Consider the following 24479-nt stretch of genomic DNA (forward strand, 5'->3'; position numbering starts at 1 on the left):
AATGCTAACTGCAGCTATCACCATTTTTTCTGCATATCCCCGATTGACAATGCCATTAGGGTTCTAAATTAAAGTGGGGTTCCTCTATAAGCACATCATCATTGCTTTTCTTTGTCAATTTCAATAATTCACAATGCAGTTGACCATTGAATCCAATTACACTAGTCAAGTGAGCAGAAGAGAGTTGCAAAACGTCAGCATTTTAATTAGCTGACTTTGTTGGGAATGCATTGATAATATCAAGTGTGGGAAGTATCTAATTTTTTCTCATCCAAGTAATTTTAATATCTATGTCAATTCATTATATCCTTTCTCATCTAAGCTCAATGCTTCCCTAACCACACTTTGTCCTGTTCATGCCAACACTTTCATCTCTGTTATTTGAAAGTGCCATCCCATGGACAGTTGGATAACTTGCATATCTTAGCCAGTAGCCCCTCTGAACTAAACAAGTGGAGACTTTATGATGGGTGTAGGACTGCCGTTGCTATTTCCAACATGGGAGAAAGAGAGCACTGAGCTTGGTCTATCCATGTGTCATAGCATGGACCTATCTAACCATTGGCCCTTTGAGGAACCATTGCTGTAAAGGTAATCCCAAAACATTTCCCAAAATGTTATAACTTAATGGAGTAAGAGGCACAAGTATTTCCTTTGGGCCTTACAAAATTACTGTGAGCCCCTGCTGCTACATCTCACTAATCTCACTGTCTGTCAAAGCTTCAAATTCACTGACCCTGCATACTACCAACAGGCTGTCACAGTATCTGAACTGTTGATGGTGCACTGGCCAAGGCTAGCATGTTGTAGAGGGAACCCAAACCAGATTGTGCCACATGCCAAGAGTGTTGAAATGAAACTACCAAAATAACCTGGGATTTCTGGCAGTAGGAATGGGTAGGCAGCAGCAGCTAGCTTGGTCAGTCATTGAAAGTTAAAATTTCCCCTAGTGCCTTCAGATCTGCACAATCAGATCAACGGGCAGCACCTTAGATTTAACATTCGAAACCTCAATTTCAAATTGCTCTCTATCTCTATGTTCTCCTCTAACTCAGCAGCCTCGAGAGTTTTGTGCTCCACCAGTTGAAACTTACACTTATGCCTGATTTTCAACCTTTCACCAGCTTCAACTAGGTGCCCCTTGAGCTCTGGAATTCCCCTTTTAAACTTTTACTTCTCTTTCTGATAAGATGCTCTGTAAGGCTTGATTGCACCAACGTCCTCAAATTCCCCTCCATTGTTGTCCAGCTGGGAAAGGTTCATCTGATTCTAAATTTATCTCGAGAATCATCTATAATGCCTTCTCATCCTACTCTTCCATAGTTTTTGTTGTGTCTTCCCCAAGGATCTATATTTTTTTAACCAACCCATTCAGAGATGTTATTGTACATCTCTGGGGCAGATGGGACTTGAATCGGGACTTCCTGAATCAGAGCACTACTACTGTGCAATAAGAGCACTTCTCCAATGATCTATCCTTGGGTGCCATCTATATTTCATTTATATGCTGCCCTTTGGTGACATTATCTTCAATGTCAATGTCCAGCTCGAACCTACTCCTATCATTGCAATTGCAATCCAAGTTTGTGGGTCGGTTAGCTCACTTAGCTGGACAGCTGATTTGCAATGCAGAGTGACGCCAACAACATGGATTCCATTCCCAGCCTGGTTGAGGTCACCATGATAGTCCCACCTTCTTAAACCTGCTTGAGACGTGATGACTCTCAGTTTAAACTCACGACCAGTTGTCTCACGTGAATAAGAAAGCAGCTCTCTGGGATTACACTGACTTTACCATTACCTATTCCCTTTCATAACTAGAATACCATGCATCAAAAAGTGTGGCGCTGGAAAAGCACAGCTAGTCAGGCAACATCCAAGGAGCAGGAGAGTCACATTTCGAGCATAACCTCTTCATCAGGAGCTCTTCATAATAAGCTCATCTTTCCTGATGAAGAGGTTATGCTCGAAATTGGCATCTCCTACTCCTCAGATGCTACCTGACCTGCTGGGCATTTCCAGCACCACACTATTCAACTCTGATCTTCAGCATCTGCAGTCCTCACTTTCTTCTAGAATACATGCTTCTCAACTAAGGTTATGTCACTAGTCTCATGAAACATGAATGTTCCACATATCTTTTTCCATACATACTTTGGTTACCTCTTTGGACCCAAGACCATCATTTAACTTCCCACTTTATTAGTTCCCTTTCCTTTACTTCTTATCCTGCCTCTCCAAGATCCTTCTCTTCTGTTAATGCTGTTGTATAACAGTGGTTCTGTAGGGATTAATGTTCATGTTCACATTGGCTCCATCCATTCGGCTGATGTCAGAATTTGTGGATAGAGAAACGGTTTTCCAGAGAGAGCACACAAATTTGTACCTGTTCCCTCAGGTCCTAGCAATTATACCCTGACCAAATATAATTGTGCTTATTATTTTTTTTCAATAACCTTTTTTCTTCTCTTAACAATACTGTCATTTCTGTAGATACTGTGTGGAGGTATATCCTCTATCACTAATTACTAGATAGGCCTAAGACAAAGCAAAGACAAAGGAGGATTGGTGGCAGCAAAATACTACAAACAATTGTTAGAGGGGGCAAAGTTATCAGGAGCAGTCATATGGGAGAATAACACCATTAGGTTGACTTTCAATTCTCTCCTCTCTGGTACTCTGTCTTCACTGCCTTGAAGAAGTTTTCCTCCTCTCTCTACAAGAGTCCCTCTCCCACTGCAACTCCCGGGTCATTTCCTCTGCCCTGAAGCTCTTCAACCATGTCGTGAAACAAACTCGTTACCACAGCCAAATTTGCTTCCTCAGTGCCTGCCTCCGTAACCAACTCATCCCACACGGATTCCAGACCACCTTTAAACCAGCAGAGTTCGGACCCAAACAGGACAAACAGTACAGACTACAGATTCAAAAACACCGGCAACAGTTCTCCTTCGGGATCCTCCACTCCATGCTTGCAGCAATGTGCCGGCACCTAACCTCTCTACAGTCAGCCCAGCCTCAGCTGAGGAGCACACTCTCTCAGAATTGCAAAGGACCCACTCTATACTACATCCTCAGGAGAATTCATCCTCTCAACAAACAGTACTTCAATTCCATCTCAAACATCAAAAACTGTAAGTACAACAAACTTTTATCTACCCACCTCCATAACCAGCGCTCCTCAAGCATTCCAGAAGATTTCCCTGGCCTTGGAAATGACTCTGATGCCATTAGCCATGCGGCTGATGCAGCTACCATCCCCACGCTGATTGATGATGTCACTTCCCACAACCACTTCTGCCCCTCACAATTCCTCATGCATCACACGTGACATCACGTCCGCCCCTCACATCATCGCTGCTGCCATACGCTCAATGACTTCAGCCACCCCTACTGCCGTGGTAACCACCACTTCCGCCCCCACCAGTGCCACTCACCTGCATTCTGCTGACACACCTCCCACAGACCCCACTGTCACTATCCCCACGCTCCAGAACCCTGAGGGGAACACTACCCCTGCTCATGACTCCACCCCCATTCCCCCCACCATCACATCCACTCCAGTTACTGGCTCCGACCCCACTCCCAGCTCCACACCCACACCAGATCCCAGCTCCCAGCCCTGCCAAGTTTTCACCATCCCTCCAGACCTCCTCTCACTGAGGACGAACGATCAGTCCTCAGCAAAGGAGTCACCTTCATCCCCCTCCATCCAGTCATCAATGAATTTAATACACGCCATGACGTCGAACAATTCTTCTATTGCCTAAGCCTCCGAGCTTACTTTCACAATCAGGATTCCAGCTCACCTTCCAAGGACCCCTTCGCCCACCTCCAACACACTGCATCCACCTGGACACACCACGCTGGCCTATTACCTGCCCTCAACCTCTTCATTTCCAACTGCCACCGGGACATTAACCGCCTCAATCTGTCTACAACCCTCCCCCACTCCAACCTCTCACTATCACAACGCGCAGCCCTCCAATCCCTCTGCTCCAATCCCAACATCACCATTAAGCCAGCGGATAAAGACAGCACAGTGGTAGTATGGCGCACTGACCTCTACACCGCTGAAGCCAAACGCCAACTCGAGGACACCTCTTCCTACTGCCTCCTCGACCATGACCCCACCCCGCATCACCAAATCATCATCTCCCAGACCATACAGAACCTCATCACCTCAGGAGATCTCCCACCCACAGCTTCCAACCTCATAGTCCGGGAACCCCACACTGCCTGATTCTACCTCCTTCCCAAGATCCACAAGCCTGACCACCCTGGCCGACCCATTGTCTCAGCATGCTCCTGCCCCACTGAACTCATCTCTACCTACCTCGACACTGTCCGATCCCCCCAGTCCAGGAACTCCCCACATATGTTCGAGACACCACCAACGCCCTCCACCTCCTCCAAGACTTCCGTTTCCCCAGCCCCCAACGCCTCATCTTCGCCATGGATATCCAATCCCTCTACACCTCCATCCGCCATGACCAGAGCCCCCCAGCCCTCCGTTTTTTCCACTCCAGACGTCCCCAACAGTACACTTCCACTGACACTCTCATTCGTTTGGCCGAGCTGGTCCTCACCCTTAACAATTTCGCCTTTGAATCCTCCCACTTCCTCCAGCCCAAAGAGGTAGCCATGGGCACACGTATGGGCCCCAGCTATGCCTGTCTCTTTGTTGGCTATGTAGAACAGTTGATCTTCTGTAATTACACCGGCACCACTCCCCCCTCTTCCTCCGCTACATTGATGACTGCATTGGCGCCACCTCGTGCTCCCGCGAGGAGGTTGAGCAATTCATCAACTTCACCAACAAATTCCACCCTGACCTTAAATTTACCTGGACCATCTCTGACACCTCCCTCCCGTTCCTGGACCTCTCCATCTCCATTAATGACGACCAACTTGACATGACATTTTTTACAAACCCACTGACTCCCACAGCTACCTGGATTACACCTCTTCCCACCCTACCTCCTGCAAAAATGCCATCCCATATTCCCAATTCCTCCGTCTCCGCCGTATCTGCTCCCAGGAGGACCAGTTCCACTATAGAACACACCAGATGGCCTCCTTCTTTAGAGACCGCAATTTCCCTTCCCATGTGGTTAAAGATGCCGTCCAACGCATCTCATCCACATCCCGCACCTCCGGCCTCAGACCCCACCCCTCCAACCGTAACAAGGACAGAACGCCCCTGGTGCTCACCTTCCACCCTACAAACCTTCGCATAAACCAAATCATCCTCCGACATTTCCGCCACCTCCAAAAAGACCCCACCACCAGGGATATATTTCCCTCCTCACCCATTTCCGCCTTCCGCAAAGACCGTTCCCTCCGTGACTACCTGGTCAGGTCCACGTTCCCCTACAACCCACCCTCCCATCCTGGCACCTTCCCCTGCCACCGCAGGAACTGTAAAACCTGTGCCCACACCTCCTCCCTCACCTCTATCCATGGCCCTAAAGGAGCCTTCCACATCCATCAAAGTTTTACCTGCACATCCACTAATATAATTTATTGTATCCGTTGCTCCCGATGCAGTCTCCTCTACATTGGGGAGACTGGCTTTAGGGAACATCTCCGGGACACCCACACCAATCAACCCCACCGCCCCGTGGCCCATCATTTCCACTCCCCCTCCCACTCTGCCGAGGACATGGAGGTCCTGGGCCCTTCTTCACCACCGCTGCCTCACCACCTGACGCCTGGAGGAAGAACGCCTCATCTTCCGCCTCGGAACATTTCAACCCCAGGGCATCAATGTGGAGTTCAACAGTTTCCTATTTCCCCTTACCCCACCTCACCCTAGTTCCAAACTTCCAGCTCAGCACTGTCCCCATGACTTGTCCGGACTTGTCCTACCTGCCTAGCTCCTTTTCCACCTCTCCACTCCACCCTCTCCTCCCTGACCTATCACCTTCATCCCCTCCCCCGCTCACCCATTGTACTATATGCTACTTTCTCCCCATCCCCACCCTCCTCTAGCTTATCTCTCCACCCTTCAGGCTCACTGCCTTTATTCCCGATGAAGGGCTTTTGCCTGAAACGTCTTGGATGCTGCCTGAAAGTGCCCTTCCAGAACCACTGATCCAGAATCTGGTTTCCAGCATCTAGCAGTCATGTTTTTACCTTCACAACTCACTATCCCATCCATTCAGTACTCCTTAATGCATGCATTGATTTAGCAGTTTCAAATCATAAAATGTCCTAAGTGACATGTCAAGAACATACCAAACAAGATTTCACACCAAATCACATGGTTAGAAACTAGAACTAGTAACCAAAAATCTTTTGTTGTTTAGCATGGGCAAATATATGCCTTTGCACATGGAATTTGTATGAGAGAAATATATCCTCAAACAGCCGCTGTAGCTACGATGATAAATGAGACATGTAAGTTCTCGCTTCTCTAGCAGTACTTCAACTTATCCTCACTGGTCAGAAACTCATTCTTGTGATGATTTCAGCATTTCACTCAGGTCACAGTACTCCTACATCTGGGAGTCAGACATACTTTATACAATTGTGGCTTTTATCCACCAGAACATCTCCTCTCAACCGGGGATTGCCTTACTTTTTCTAAATGCTGGGTAACTAATTATGTGCACTTCCCAATATCAGCAGCATTACTCACAGCCAGACATGAATAAAAATTGATCAAATAACCTTCAACCTCGACTCAGTTATATTGTTAATGTTGTAGAGCACACGTAAATGATTATTTCCATTTACCTTTAGGTGGCACTTTGTTATGAAGGCTGCTGCAATTGTAATTGTTTCGCTTCCTTCACCTTTCTTTCAAAGAACTTGAAACTATGCTGTAAAAATCTGATGCCAAAGCTAAATGTGATCCTGAAGTGCAAACTGAGAAATGAAAGTGTAGTCACTTGTAGTGTCATAGTCAACTTGCACCAAACAAGTCACCGAAATCAACAATGTGGTAACGACCAGATCTTGGGTTGGATGCTAGGGACAAATCTCCCGGACTTCTTCAAAAGAATTCAGTGGGATCTTCTCCCCCCGTACTAGAGGGCAGATAGTGAATGGAGTAATGCATTTGTGTCTTGTCTACTCTGACTTGCTGTAATCCTGTGAGCTCTGATGCAGATACTTTCAGTTTAAGCAATAGCCATGAAATCTACCAGATGAGACATGTTGTCAAAAGTGTGCAGCTGAAATTGCAAGGATTTTCAGAACTATAGAGAACCAACTGCAGAGTTGCTATAAGAAACAGCAAGGATAAATTGGAACAGCAGTCCGAAACTTTGAACTGCTGAGTGAGTCAGAGTGGCTGTGAATTTACCAGTGCCGAGTACTGAGGAAATGAAAGTTAATATAAAACAGATTTAAAAGTTCTTCCAGTAGCAATGGAAAAAAATAATGAAGCAGTTACAGATCTTTTTTTAAAAATCTGAACAAATAAGAGTAGTAATTCTTTTATCAGTGCTGGAGAAAGGTTGCTACAAGATGTATTGCAGATCAGGCATCACTGAGGAGCAGAAAAGTCAGACTGGAGAAATTTTGATTGTCTTGATTCTCTGCAAATTATGAATAGCATGTCCTCAATATCATAGCTAATTGGAGAGGGAACGTATTGATTAGCATGTGTTAGTATTGAGAAATCTAGCTGTTATCTGTTAGCTTGGGCAACGAAAAGGTGATCTTATTAGTAATAGGATTATGTCAGGCATAAGATATCCCATCAGAGAGTATGCTTGTTGAGAGAGAAGAAACTTATTCTCGGAGTATTACTGAAATGCGTAAAAGATCTGAAGTTGCCAGTTATTAACTAGAGAGTATTAGTGGGAGAAAATAAAAAGGATTTGCATTGTGCCTCAAGATAGTCCAGGTTTAACATACAACATGATGGAAAAAAAATAAATATTTGCAGAAAGAAGAGAAACATCCAGGTTAGAGCACAAAATGTAAATAATGTAGAGTTCATCAGACATTAAAAAAAGCAAACATTTGTAGCATCAGGAAAACAGTATCTGCAAGAAGCTAAACATGTAATATGCAAATGTTTAGTTAGGCAAAAAACAAATGAGTCTATAAGGATGGCTGCTGCAAAGGTGCTGGGAAATAATTTTGATGAATCAGTACACCATGAAACAGGGAGCATGATCAGGTTTAAAGGTGGTAACTGAATTGTGACTGTGAGAAAAACATTAAATGAACATAAATTTCAGATAGACACTGATGCTTCATGCACCATCATGACCTTCTCAGGTCTGTGTAAAGTTGCTCAAGTTTATCCAATGTTGAGACTATATGATGGAAGGATACTGTTACAAACAGTCCCTTAGCAAGATTTTCCAATTTGTTATGGCTTTGGGCAGCAAACCTCAAATTGTTAAGTTTTGGTTGAGGAGGGATGAGCTGGCTCCTCTTCTTTATTCACCTGCACCTTTGTTGGTTGCAACAAGGTTAATGTAAAAAGGATTACTTTCCTTCTGTATATCTTTTACCTGACAAAACAGCATTACATTCTAAGAGGAGCCAATTTAACCAGGGTTTCTTGAATTAACAGAAGAGTGTGCTTTTTAGTTACTAAATGCAAAATAAAAACACAACATGTATAAAGACAGATTAGGAATAAAAACTGAGTCCCAAACAAGATATATTAAAATAAATGTACCTGCATTAGTCAGGAGTGATTAGCTAATAGAATGTTGCAGCAGTTACATTAGATAGTACCAGTAACATTGATAACTGAGAAGTTGACTTTAAGATTCTCAGCTTTGCTGGTTGATTGAATTCTTTTACCTGATTCCTTTCAATAGTGGCTAACAGGCAGCACTTAGAGCAATAGATTTTATTTTCTCTTTCTTTACCTGCAGTGCAGGGGTGTTTAATGATTGTTCAGAAAGCTGTGACCTTCACAGCATAATAGTCCACAAACTAAGATGTCAGACCACTGATGCATACAGACCAGATGTTGCAGTCAGGTTGCAGTCACAGTTCTTGTATAACTTTGAAAGAGGTTCCACAAAACATGTCTGCAGGAGATATTTTTTAGGGGAGGGGAATAGTCAGTCTTTTTTTAATCATTCTTATTAGTCTTTTTATTTGATGTTTTCCTGATTCTGCTCAGCTGTGACATTGGAGGGGTACTCACGGATTTGACTAGACAGGAAGGGAATACACATGAGCGCACACCAGGCCAAAAGTTCAATATGTGCAATGTCCAAGGACAGCTTATCTGACATCATAACAATATTCATCTCAATAGGATAAATGAAGTTGTGAAGTCAATGCAATGCAAAGAATGGCATTTTTGATTGGAGAGATTAAGCAAGATTGACTCATTTCAGCTGATGCAAATCTAAAGCCTAGACTGGTAACCCTACTCATGTCAGAAGGAATATGCACCATTTTACAAGTCACTAAGCCATTGGCTGCTGGACCAATCTATAAAAGATGCATCGATATTTTTACAGGTCTTGGATGTCTTCAATACCATCTAAAAATAAATGAGAGTGTGATGCCAACTCAGCTGAGGATTGTTCTGTTGCCCTCAAATCCAGCCTGAAATCAAAACAGAGGAGATGGAAAAGATGGGAATAATCAAAAAAGTGATCATTCTTATTTCTAGATGAGCAACTTAGGAAATATGAAGCAATCTGGAAAGCTGAGGGTATGTGTACATCCAAAGGATTTTACTAAAGCTTTGAATAATCTTGCTGCCCTTATGCTATGGAAGAAATTCTTGCCACAATTCACCAAGCCTTTAAAACCCAAGGTCCATATAATGTTTACTGGCAAGTAAAGCTCAATGAAATCATTAGTTTTCAAACTATATTCTAGATGACACTTGGTGGTGCATGCCATTGTCACAGCTCTGGTGGTGTACCAATGCAAACAGTATGACACAGTCAGTGACCTTTCCAGAGTATGTATGTTCTGCTAATGCAAAGATATGGAGATACAATGGAAGAAATTATCACCAAACGTTATCGGAATGTTTTGTGACTGCTTGAGAGAACTCACCAGAAGAACTTCAAGCAGAACAAAAAAATTAAGTACAACTGAAGATGCCTGAAGTCAAGCTGACAATGAAAGAATGTTGCCTGGATGCTAATAAAGTGACAGTTGTAGCAAAAATCCCATGAGCAACAGCAGTGAGTGACAAAATGTGTGGAATGACAAAAAACCATAATTTCACTTTGGTAAAACTACCATGGTCAAAGCTCAGATTTGGACAGCCAGTCAGACTGCAAATGTTCAACAGTCTCAACAAAAGCCAATCCACATGGCAACTTGGCAGTTATGTAAATACTTCAATCATATATGGTGATCCAGCTAAATCATCACAGACACAAACATACAACAGGAGAAGCTGCTCTTACACTACAGATAGCAGATGACAAAGGTGTGACATGACCATTTGTGCAGGCTGCCAGATTGGCATCAGTTTCAGAGATTAATTTGGCCCCAACAAAGCCAATGGATCAATAGATCGACAGTTACCAGTACAACAGCATTCAGCACAGGAACAACATTCCCTGATGAGGAAACATCAGGAGCCAGCATCATTCTATACTTAACTAAGGGTGATCACAAGTTTTATTATCATACAATCTCTACACTGCAGAAAGAGTCCATTTGGCCCATTGATTCTTCACCGACCCTAGGAAAACCATCCCATCCTATCCCCATAAACCCATGTTTTACCATGGCTAATACACTTAGCCTGCACATCTTTAGTCAATTTACCATGGCCAGACCATCTAACCTGTGCTGTGGATGGAAACCCATGCAGACATGGACAGAATATGTAAACTCCACACAATCATCCAAGGATGGAATTGAACCCAGGTTCCTGGTGCTATGAGGCAGCAGTGCTAACCACTGAGCTAACGTGCCATCTTTTGTTGTCCTAAAGGCACAAAGTCCTTTCCCCTTTCTTCCAAGACGACTTTAAATAACAATGAAAAGTAATTTCCTTCAATAATTTTTGATCCTTTACTTCATCTTGAATTGAAGGTACTAGACTAAATGTTTGCAGCATGTTGGCCTTGCCAATAACTGCGGGTCCTAATATTGGACACAACAATGGAACGGAATAGATTTAGCAGGACAATGGCCGATATGGTAAGTCATAATGAGGAGTAGATATTTGTGGAGAATTTTGGGCTCGGGAAGTAGAAATGGGCTTGAAGGGGTCCCCATGAGTGTTCTCGAGCCAGGAAGAGATAAACTATTTCAAGATAAGAAAACACCTATTGCTGAAAGCCAGTTGGTTAGGCCAGGGCAAAGGCTTATTTAAAAAAAAGCTTTTTGTATGCATTGGTGCCCAAATCATGGCATTATGTTCATCATTAAAATATTATGAGTCCTAATGCCTCTTTTAGCCATGTTTTCTGTACATGAGAACATTGTCTGAAGATAATAAGTCAAATAAAGTTAGAAGTCCTTTGGGCTCAGGTATGCCCCTGCAAACTTAGTCAATTTTTACACTATTTTATATTTGAAAAGTGAGTTAGATTGGGTAGAATTTCAAAATGAAATGATGCTTATGAATGATAATCCTGTCCCTGCATAATAGCTGTAGCCACAATTTGCACTGATACATTTGATATCATTATTTTACAACAATTTAGTAACAAATCTTGTATGCAGCAAGTATTTTTGTACTTTTATGATTTAACATGATTATCTTTCTGTAAAGATCAATGAACAGTTATCACAGTAATATATATTAAATTGACCTTTTAATCACTTAAGTTTGTGGAAGATTCTATTAATTCCATCAGTCTCTACTCATGATTGTCAAGTCAAGAGGTTGGTTTTAAATCTTTATGTTATAACGCAAAGTCATGATCAAAAATTTATTTTGAAAAGCTTCACTTGTAATGTGTGCTCTACCATATTTCCATACACACTTATCATTAGGATTGCAGCAGGAGAAGCTGAGCATTGGGAGAAAAGGTAGAGATGCAGCTAAAACTGACATCACATTCACGCTCTTCTGTCCAGTTGCAGCCAGATAATTACATGCAATGGTTTCTCTTCCGGCACTGTTTCCTTTAGCGCTGCCCAAGAATCTATCCTTTATCCCTTCCTATCTCTCACCTACATGTTGCTCTTCAACAACATAATCAAAAGACACATCAGCTTCGACATATACACTGGCAGCGAGCTTTTATCTCTGCTATGCCCAGTGAAGCCATGTCCCATTTTAAACTTCAGATGTAATCTGTGTTCTTGTGGAAGCTTCTACATCTGTCTTTTATTGTTTAAAATGATTACTCACTGGGTACCTAAGCTGGTGGCCAAGAGTTGGGTGACATTTGCAGTTAAGCTATTTATACCGAACAAGTACCAGGCAATGACCATCCCCAACAATGGTGATTTGATCCATTTTCATTTGATATCATTGATTTCCTGTGGGGCGGTATCATTGACAGGAAACTGAACTAGGCCAGACATACAATTACAGTGGCTACAAAATTTCAGATCAGCAACTGGAAATTCCACGGCAAGTAATGGCCCCTGATTTCACAAAGCATGTCCACTATCGACATGGGACAAGCCAGGAGTGTGATGGAACACTCCTCATTTTCTTGGATAAGTGAAACTCCAACAATACTCAAGAAGCTTGACAAGGTCAGACACCACACAACACCAGGTTATAGTCCAACAGGTTTATTTGAAATCACAAGCTTTCAGAGCATTGCCCCTTCATCAGGCGATGTGATTTCACCTGACAAAGGAGCAGCCCTCCAAAAGCTTGTGATTTCAAATAAACCTGATGGACTATAACTTGTCCACCCCAGTTCAACACCAGCACCTCCACATCAAGAAGCTTGATGGTATATAGAAAAAAACAGCCCGCTTGATTGGCACCACATCCACTAACCTCAATATTCAGTCCCTCGACCACCAATGCACAGTGGCAAGAGTGTGTAACAGCCTCAAGATACAATGCTCCTTCACCAAGGAACATCATCAAACCTGAGAACTTTGTCACCTAGGACAAGCATACCATCATTTCCAGTATACACAACCTCCTGACTTTGAACAATGCCACCATTCTTTTTTTCTTTACCAGATCCACAACATCTGTGGCCTCCAAACTAAGCCAATGACATGAGCTGTGAACTATTCACTTGTTTAGTCTTTGTAGAAGTGCATTGTTATCTTTAATGATATGTTTCTTGAGTGTGACTGTCTGAGTGTGTGGCACAGTGTTTAGACTTTTGGATGAATGTCTGGATAAATAATCTTCTTAAATTGAATGCATAGAAGTATACTGCTGGTTCACCTCTCTCTCAGCTCTGCTATCTTCATTTTGACACTGTCTGCATTCCTTTTGCCACTGTCTGACATTCCTTGCAAAATGAACAGAAATTTCCTCCAGCTAAACATTGAGAAGAACAAAGCATTTGGTCCCCACCATAAACTCCATTACCTAGCAACTGTCTCTATCCTACTCCCTGCCAAGTGTATCGGTAGAATCCCTCTCAACCTTGTATTTGACTTTGAAGTGAGCATTTCACCACATATCTGTCTCTTCTCAAACTGCATTTTTCACAATATAGCATGACTCAGACTCTGCTTCAGTTTATCTGCTGCTGAGATGTTAATCTACGTCTTTAATATCTCTGGACTTGAATAGTCCAGTGTCACCTTGGCCAAACTCCCACCTTGCACAACAGATTTGAAGGCTCACCCAAAACTTGGCCACCTGTGTCCATATTTGCAGAGTCCCATTCCCCTGTCTCTCCTACGCTGACACCATTTTAAACTTCTCATGTTTATTTTCTAATCCCAACCCTTTGTTGCTCCTTTCACTCTGGCCTTGCATGATTTTAATCACTCCATCATAATTGGTCACGCATTTAGCTGGCTGGACCGTATGCTCTAGAATTAATTTCCTAATCTCTCTACCTCTCTCATCCTCTAGGATGTTTTTAAAACCTAATTCTTTGACTAAATCTGTACTGATAGCTTGACTAAGTCTGTTGTGATATTTCCTTATTTGGCTCACTGGCAAATTTTGTTAGGCAATGCCTTATGAAGTGCCTTGGGACATTTTGCTCCATTATAGGCACTATTCCTGAGATGCTGCCTGGCCTGCTGTGCTTTGACCAGCAACACATTTGCAACTATTCAAATGTATATTGTTTTCATGATAATGATCGATATAGATAGTTCTTCTATAACGTGATGGTTGCATTCTCATGCAATCCCGTGTTAGAGAAAAATTGTGTATTAGGAACAGCGCAAAGTGTTGGCAATGTAATCGTGTTGCAGCCAACACACATTTTAAAAGGCTGTGCTTTAGAAACAGTGTTCCCAGTTCACCAATTGCGTTACAGTGAATTCACTTTAATGAAACATGCGTTATAGCAGAACAACCCGCATTTAATTTCAACTAGTCAAACTTAAGCAACAGGCTTGGATCTTTGCCGATAATTAGGTCAGGAATGCTCATCAGAAAATAAGCCTCTGTGCTTGGAGCAGTTTGATCTTTCTTATATATACATATACTGTATATATCTCACATAACGATGAAGGAGATATTGGCTTTCATGATGAAATGCAGACTTATATTCTGGCTCAGTCAGATTTACTCCACTTAGTTTTATGGAATTTTCTTTCTGTTTATCATGATAGCATGCCTTGCAATGAAAGTCACTGCAGGTTTCAACAGGTTTTGCAATAAATCAGGATGGGCATTTATGAGTTTAACTTTGGCTTCAAGTGTCACAAAGGTGAACTGAAGCTGAAGGCTGTGTTTTCCACTGGCTTTGGTTCTGCAAAGCTTAAGCTTGAAGGATATCTGAAACCCGCAGTTGTTCACCCATGTGCATTACATCTGAAACTAAAACTATACTCTCCACAGGACTGCCCAGAAGAGGAATATTTGGTGGCAGGGATGGGCTTCTTGGGTACAAGGTCGGGGGAGGTGTTGCGTAAGGGGAGAAGCCAAAATAAAATTTAGAATTATCCCTAAAGAGTCATGTTTATTTAAAATGAAAATTGCAGCGCTCACATGTTAAGTCTCCCAAATACCTTTAATTTGCTGTCCCCCATAAATTGGAAACATACATCTGAAGAAAGTGCGGTGAACATTTTAGTTTTAGAATGTATGTTCTGAATTAACAACACGCTGTCCAGTCTAGCTGCAGAATAGTTAGTTCAGTGTGCTTCTGGCTATAAATTGTAACCTTCTTGGCCTGTAATTTAAACATATAAGCCCCGCAATTGAATCTGTGAAGCTTCAATTTACTGTGCTAATTCCAGTAGCTCTTCAGTGGAACCAGCTCTGGATTTGTTTACATTAGAACAACTGGCTGTTGTAGGACTAAAGGTCTTACCTGAAAATTTCTAGTTTTAAGTAGACAAAATGACCGCTTGATAACATTTAGTACAGGTATGGTGTTTCAAAACTGGCAATCTCTGTTCTGAATCTGTGCTGTATTTTGGATCTTGTTGGATTTTGAGTCGATCAGTTCAGGTCAGGCAGTTCAAGGGATTTAAAAGGATTTAAAGCAAGTATTGGGAAGGCAAATGGAATGTAGTCCTTTATTTCAAAGGGAATGGAGAATGAAAGCAGGGAGGTTTTGCTGGAACTATCCAAGGCACTAGTCAGACCCCAGCTGGAATACTGTGAACAGTTTTGTTCCCTTTATCTAAGGAAAAATATACTGGCATTGGAGGCAGTCCAGGGAAGGTTCACTTGGTTAATCCAGTGTGTAGAGAGGTTTGCTTATGAGGAGAGGTTGAATAGGTTGGGCCTGTACATACACATTGGAGTTTGGGAGAATGAGCAATGACCTTATTGAAACAATCAAGATTCTTAAGGTGGCTTGACAAGGGTAGATGTGTGGAGAATGTTTCCCCTTGAGGAAGACTCTAGAATCAGAGGCATATTCACAGAGTAAGGGGTCAACCATGTAAGTCAGAAATGAGGGAAAATTCCTTCACTCATTTACACTAGTAAATCTGTGGGACTCTTTACCGCAGAGAATTGCAGAGGTTGGTTCACTAAATATATTTAAGGCTGAAATAGACAAGTTTTTAATTGTTAAAGGTTATTTGGATAAGGCAGGAAGGTGAAGTTGATAATTATCAGATCAGCCATAATCTTATCACTTGGTGGTACAGATTCAATGGGCTCAATGGCTTACCACTGCTCCTATGGTCTTATTTCATAGAAACAAAATATTTCAATGGATTTGCACCTTATGAATTTGAACTTAAAGATTTGTAGTAACGTTCACAGATCAAAAGTTGAAAAAATACTTAATTTGCAAACTATAAATTAAATTCAAATTTACATAAAGTTTACTTAAAGACAACAGCAGTTTATAAAATGGTGGGTCAAAATTTCATTTTTCACTAATAATTGGAGTGAATGAAATCTGGAATGCAAGACTTAAGAGGTTATGATTTCAGAGAAAGTAGGACAGAAAATTGGTACCCATCTCTCAAACATTGGCTCTCAGCCTTTCCTCAGCCTTATCCAGCAATACTCTTTTCCCTCCTTCCAAGAACAATTGGGTTCCCATTGTCTTCACTTTCCAACCTACTAATCTTCACATTCCAAAGATCATCCTCTACCATTTCCACCACATGTAGCAGAATATCACTGCCAAACACATCTTCCCCTCTCCTCCAATCTCAACAATACTGACACCTGGTCCATTCCACCATCACTCCTAACATCCCCATACTCCCTGAGGCATCTTCCCATGCAGTTGCAGAAAGTGTAACACTTGCCCATTCATCTCCTCCCTCCTCACTGTCTAAAGCCCCATGTACATCTTTTGGTTGAAGCAGAGTGTTTCTTTCAACCTTGTCTATGACATTCACTGCTCCCAATGTGGTCTCTTTTACATTGGCAGAACCAAATGCTTTGCTGCACACCTCTGCTCTGTCCATGGAATGACCCTGTCCTTCCAATTGCTTGTCATTTTAATAAACCATCTTGCTCTCATGCTAACAGTTCAGTCCTGGGCCTCACTGCAATGATCCAATGAAGCACAATGCAGGGTTGAGGAACATTATCTCATTTTCTGCTTAGGCACTTTACAGCCTCAAAGGTCAAGCAACAATGTTCTGAAAAATTCAAGATGAAATTTAAATGAAATATGATCAAAGTCAAAGAAGAGGCCATTTGTGACTTGCTCAGGGATCAATGCTGGCCAGGCCAAATGGCTTCCCAATGAACAGTAAGATATGATGCATCAGTAGAGCATCAAAGAAACTTCAAACAGAGAGGGAAGTGTAACAGGAAAAGTTAATGATGATAACAAACATAGAGAAAGCTGGAGGAGCTCAGCAGGTCGACTGCAGTTCCTAAAAGACACAAACCAGATTTGAAATGTTATTCCTCTCTCCACAGATGCTGCCAGACCGAGTGGGTTTCTCCAGCATTCTGCGTGTTTGATTCAGGATTCCAGCATTTTCCACAAAGTTTTCCATAATTTTCATTTGTGAAATGAAAGGGCTGACTATCTCCCATCTCCTTGCAGAACCCTTGCATTTGAACATTCCAGAAATGAACAAAAAATGGTTTAAAAGTCATAATACTAATACAGGTGCATTAGTAGCTTCATGTTCTGATGTGTGGACTAATGTTCTTTGAAGGTAATAGTTCTGAGAACAGCCATTTATACACACCTTGCTCTGCAAATAAAAAAAAGGGAAAGATTGTCTCTCACTCAGTGCTGCTAGTCAGCCACTGTCAAAAAGAATCAGGAGAAAAGAGTTTCAATCAATCTACAAAGCCAAGAATCTTGAAAGTGATTGTTCAACTACCAGCATCAACACTACTAGTTACATCAACCGCAACAGAAGCAATGTTCTAGCCTCCACTCTTTAGGAACAATGTCAGACTGATCCATAATTTTTATGACATTTCATCTTTTTTGACTTGCCTCTGTTCCTGATCTATGCGAATGTATGATGTGTTGTTGCTTCTTCTTGTGTTTAGTCATGATTAAACCCTCTCTTTTTGCTAATTCAAGAAAGCCTGTTTAAATGGACTCCTTTCAAAACAACCTTCTTTGAGTTGGAGAGAAAGGCATCCACAAGGAAAGAGATCTTTTTTAAAGTCCAATTTATTGCAGTCAACAGACAGAGTGAGTGAATAATCAGTTCAGCCTTGCTCACCAGGGACCTTAACAGTTTGAGGTATCTGAAATAACTGCACAGAGACCGGTATCCCATTACCAAGTCACCCTTTATTTACTTGTGCACAGTACATTGCTGTGGCCAGCTAGATCACAGTCAATCCCCTGAACTGAGGCAACAGCGAATCCCTTATATTGTCTTTTCATATCAATTAATTTGAACTTCCTTCTTGAAATCTGAAATAACTTCACAGAGGTCAATTCCTGTCACCTAGCCACCCTTTATTTACTTGTGCACAGTAAGCTGGTTGTGGGGCAAGGCAGCTCAGAGACAGTCCCCCGAACTGAAGTGATTCTAAACCCCCGTTTATATATATTATATATATTTCTTTCTTCTTCCTACAGTAGTGCATCCCCTATTTATATTGGGTCGGCCAGGGCTTCTTGATTGGCCCAGGATAACAACCTCTGTCAAGGGGTTGGCTACGATGTCCACTTAGTTCCAATCACTACAACATCCCTTCTGGATCAAATTGAGGAACTTCGGCCTGGGAATAGTCATGACAGATTCAAAAAATCAGCTAGCCAAAAATCGATACCAATATTGCCCTTTACAGATAGGACAATCCACATTAAGTCTTTAGTCCTGAGGCAATGCTGTGTTATTGGACATACAGATGAAGCTTAAAAAAATCCATGGTGATTCCTTGAATACAGGTGAGTATTTCACCTAAAAGTCTTTACAATAATAATCTGTCAACCAATATGAGCAACAGAGATTAACAAGTCATTTATCTCAATGATGTTTTTGGTGCTTGCTTTGTGCAAATTACTGTGTGTTTTGCTTACAATGTACAGTCACCATCATGGGATGTTTTGGACTGGCTTGAGGTCATGAAAGGTGTCACACGAAGACAAGTTTCTTCTGTTGAAAAGGTAATCCAGAAATATAGCTCATCACACAGACACAGGAGAACTGTAACTTAGAAGTAACGGCTTACATTTGCTGAGTCACCAAACTTCAGAATGTGGAACATGTCAAATCATACTTATGGAAGATTACATTTTTACAAATAATTTATTGTCATCAACATTTTAAATATAAAACACTGCACTAATCTGGCATATTACTGGCCAGAGCTTTGAGTGACAACCTTATTACCTTTAATTTAGAATCATTTGAAGATGTCTGAAGTGATGTGAGGGACACATGGGATGTTCTTATTTTCCAGTTGTCTGTTGATGCTGAGTGAATATTTTAAGAATTATTTGGACAATGGGCTCATAACTGTTACACTTTAAAATTAACTACATAATATTTTTCTGTGACAATGAGGAAGCTACCCCATCAGCCTTCGACTGAACAACAAAATGTATTTATGCACTTATTCCTCCCTGGTTTCTTATCCAGGTGACCCTTTTTCATGTGAGTTTGCACATTAAATGATATCAGGCTATTAAACAATGGAGAGATGACAGCTCTGTCAAACTAACCTCCTCACCTTAAGCATTAACGAATTAAACCCTTTCTCTCTACAGATTAAGATTAATTTGAATGATGCAAAATGTATGCATGGATGAACAAGAGTGGAGATTGCTGGTATAAAATATTTTACTGTTAAAAGCATATCCATCAAACTGTTGTGAAACAATTAGATACATTAATTATTTGTTTAGACAATTCATGCATCATTTGCCAAAGCGTTATCCACATTTACCTAATGAAGTGCTTATATACTGTCAGTTAACAAGTGTTCCCTTGTGATAAAAGCAGAGAGTGCTGGCGAAATTCAACAGGTCTGGCAGCATCTGTGGGGAAAGAAACAGAGTTAACATTTCAAGTCTACTATGACTGTTCTTTGGAATGTGTTCCCTGTGTTGTTAAAAGTGGTTCGGGTGAAATTGGTCTTCTACTGAGAGTAAGAAGCACACAAGCCAACCTTTCATCCAATGACTCCATCTATACTTCAATCTGCCTTGGAAAAGCAGCCATATGATCAAAGATTCCTTCCACCTCGGTTATAATCTCTACCTATCTCTTCCGTTGAGCAGAAGATACAAAAGCTTAAGCACACGAATCGACAGATTCAAGAACAGCTTCTTCCCCACTGATATTAGACTTCTGAATGGACTTCTCAAATTTCAAATGTAATGTTGACCTCCCTCTTTGTCCACCCTCTCTGCAGCCATAATGTTGTATTCCTCACTCTGTTCTGTTACCCTAATGCAATTCGTATGGTAGAAGTGCCTATATTGCACACAAAACAAACATTTTCACTGTACCTCGATACATGTGACAATAGTAAACCAATTAAACCAAGCAAGCTCATAGTGTTGTACACCACACCTGATTTTATTTTAATTCAAAAGAAAATGTTTTAAAACAGGCTGCTGATTAGTGAGGAGTTCTAGTCTACTAATTTAGATCAATTTCCAAGCCCTATTTTATTAATAAAGTATTTAATAGATTGAGTTTTATACAGTCAGGTTTAAATACATTAATTACAAGTTGAAAAATCAGTTCCATATTTAATAAATGGTCAATTTGTAACAATCTTCAATGCCCTGAATGTCAAAAATACCTGGCAGAGTATTATTCCTAAAGAAGACTTCTCAAGAGTGCGGTAAAAGATTCTTGAAAGTTAGTGCTTGAAAATCTATTTTGATTTTTTTAAGAAGCCATCCTCTGAATCATATGATTTTGACATTTCATTCAAATAGCAATCAACCCTTGACAGAAATAGATGCATGGTTTTATAGTCTCATAGAGAGATGAAAGAGTGCTCTCATAATGACACCCAGAAAGCCGAATATTTACCAACTTTAACCTTACAAGTTGTTACACATGGTTCTTGATAGTAACTGATGAAAGTATGGGCCTGTGATACCACAAATGCAGGTCAAAACAAATACATAATGTTTCAGACTGTATGGGGCACACTAATTAATATGTATGAGACATCTAAGTTCATGAGAAGCATACTTGGCAAAGCAAATGATCATTTCCCAAATTTTAGACTAGGTGATAATGCTATTTGGTGGATAGGGTGTGAGTCACTAAATTAACATTTTCATCACACAAGCCCATCTTTAAGACAGCAATATGATAAACATCAAATTGCATGTTAGGCAGTAGACTGTATGTTTTATTCCATGACTAAGCACAATGTTATTCATGAATGATACCCTGACTGGATGGTTGCTGAGCCACATTTCCACTCTTGAATTCAGGAAAGGCATTAACAGAAGCAAATGCACAGTCTTGACTACACTTCATACACTGCTTCATTGGCTGTGGAAGTGACCTATAGATGCCATACATCAGTTCTGATGAAATGCCATCAATCTATAATGCTGGGTTTTACTGTTGCTTGGCAATGCTTCTGTCAGTGATCTGTCATTGGCATTGCAGCTGCTGACTATCGGTCACTGCTCTGCCCCTCCTGGAGCCTTACAAGCAGCAGGTGTGATGTTGGCCCATCCACCCATCCATAATCCAAATGAAACCCTGAAGAGGTCAATCCATCTAGCTTCCTCCAGACAATGTTGGGATTTAGCCAGTGGTGGGAGGGACCTGTATCAAAAGCTCAGCAAGCAACTTTTACCTGAACAGTCGCCGAACATTTCACTGGCTGTAAAGCACAATGAGACAGCTGATAGTCATGAAAGAAGTACACAAATGCAAGCCCTTCTTTATTTTCTTTGTTGGTTAATATCGGGCACAACACAAAATAAGTAACATGGCTGAGATGGTTTAGGTCAAGGTTCTGGAAAAAACAAAATCAAGCAGCACAGTAGTTCAGTGTTTAGCACTGTTGTCTCTCAGGACCAGAGACGATGCTTCAATTCCAGCCTTGGGTGACTGTGTCGAGTTAGCACCTTCTCCCCGTGTCTGCATGGGTCTCTGCAGAGTGGTCTGGCTTCCTCCCAAAACCCAAAGGTGCTCATGTCAGGTTGATTGGTCATGCTATATTGCCTTGTAGAGTCCAGGGACGGGTGGGTGGGATGGTCTTTGGAGGGTCAGTGCAGAATCAGTGGGCTGAATAGCCTCTACCTACAATGTAGGATTCTATGATTCCATGTTTGTAACCTGTGGATAATTTGGGCCCAACTTTATGAGTATAGCTCATATTTTCAAAATCCTGCTTGGGCATTTTCCATATCTATCCACGGAATAACCATGTTGTTGCTGGGCCATTATTTATTGTCCAACCTTAATTGCAGTAGAGTACCTTCTTAAACCGCTGCAGTCCTTAGGGTGTAGGAACACCCACAACATTGTTATCAAAGAGAAAATGAAAATGGTGTAAATGAAAGAGATACAACAAAACAAATTATGAGAATGTTGGTAGTATGTTAAAAGAAAGTGACCAATGAAAGTAAATGCAGATCCTACCCAGGTAAAGTTATAACAGCACAGACTTTAGACAAATATTTTGGATCAGTTTTTATGGTCGAAGATACCAGACATGACCTGGAAATCATGGGGTAACCATAGTTCCAGTGAAAATAAAGAACTTGAATTGACTAAATTAGTGAAGAAATGATGATGGAGAAATTAATAGGACATCAAGTTGACAATTTCTCTGGGTTTGATGGACACACTTGGATTTTAAAAGACATAGAATCAGGGATAGTGGATGCATTGCTTTTGATCATCAGGAGTACAAATATAAGTTGGGAAATATGCTGGCAACTGGCATCAACATGTTGCAAAGGATTATGGCTAATTTGAGTGACTGGCAAAAAACACAACACAAGGATTATAATTATTTTGATCATTTGGGAGAGACTTCTTTTTTAAAAAAATGATGAATGGGGTGACACTGAAAGTTGCTGGTGAAAGGGTTCAAGCTGAAAGTGTTAAATACAGATTCAACTTGAAGCATTTATAATAAGAGAAGATGATAAAGAGTCAGCCAGGGACTGAATGATAGAAACAAGGATTCAGCCCAGATTGCAAATCAGCAGGGTAAGGGGAGGCCCTGGGTGGACATGGACAATGCATGATATATGTGCTGTGGGAAATAAATGACACCAATTAACATGCAGCTGAAATTGATCAGATTAGAAATTGACTACTTGATTTAGGCATATAAGAGATGCGAATTTGTAGAATTTTGCCAGAGTACAGTCTTCAGGGGAAATCAATAACATTTTAGTAAGAAAGGGAGCTGGGAAGTTTGGTACTGATGTGGAAAGGTGGAATTGAGGTTTGGTGATCAGTCATGATCATTTAAAATGCCAAAGAAGAATAAAAGACCTAAATGACCTGGTCCTGTTCCAATTTTGTATGTTTTGCTATGACCAAACAAGATTCCCCACTTTATTAACATACCCACCACTGTCAAGTTTGGAAGACAAGAGGGTTACATTGACTCTATTTCTTCATTCATTTACCCTTAAGTTGCTCACAAACAAAATTAATTTAAAAATCATCTCATCCTTTCTGGAAACCTTTGTCCCAGACCAAATGCATGGAAGGAACCAATTTAAAAAGACTTTTTTGAGTTAATGAAAGCATGAGTTTATTAATTACTTAATGTGAGGAGAAATAATAACACAGCATACATACACACAAAGTTAAAAATACATATTTGAGTCTCTGAGTTTGGTGAAGAGTAGATGATGGGATGCTGCAGCTGCTGTATTGGGTCATACCAAAAGCACTGATGCTGGTAGGTGAGCTACTGATTTCAAGATGTTTGACTTTGCAGGTCAGTTGATAGGTTGTTGACCTGTTTCTTTTCAATAGTGATTTCTTGTTTCCATGCTTCCACCAAAGAGAGAGAGAGACATCCTTTCTTTATACTTGCAGTGCAGGGATGATTAGAGTTTTTAATCAGCCGTGATCCTTAGAACACAGAAATTTGCCCACTAGCACACAAACAGTAATGTTGAAACTGGATTTTAACCTCTGTTTATGTGAGAGTCAGGAAGGATAATAACTGAACATCTTGCTGCTGGGAACTCTTGTTCCCCACCTCTATCTTCCAGCAGTTTGCCCTGGTCACTTATGCATCCTTTCGATAGAAATGCCTGCTGGTGCACTTATATCAGGGAGCAAATAATTTGTGCAGAAACCCTTAAGTCAGAACAACTTCATTTATCACCCACCAGACCATTCTGTTCTTGACTTTGCAATTTGAAACAGTTTTGGAAAGTATGAAACACTTGTTCAATTATAGCATACCAGCAAACATCTTTCAACAACTAACCCTGCAAGTGATTGATGAACACTTTAATGGTAATAAAATTTTAAACCTGGGAGTCAGGAAGACCCTTTCTGTTGCTGAAAATATGTTCACTAATACAAGCTGAACTGTTGCACTAAATAATGATACTGGTGGCATCGAAAAACATTGCATACTGATTAAGTTTTGA

The sequence above is a fragment of the Hemiscyllium ocellatum genome, chromosome 4 (genome assembly GCF_020745735.1).
Source record: "Hemiscyllium ocellatum isolate sHemOce1 chromosome 4, sHemOce1.pat.X.cur, whole genome shotgun sequence".
NCBI lineage: Eukaryota > Metazoa > Chordata > Chondrichthyes > Orectolobiformes > Hemiscylliidae > Hemiscyllium > Hemiscyllium ocellatum.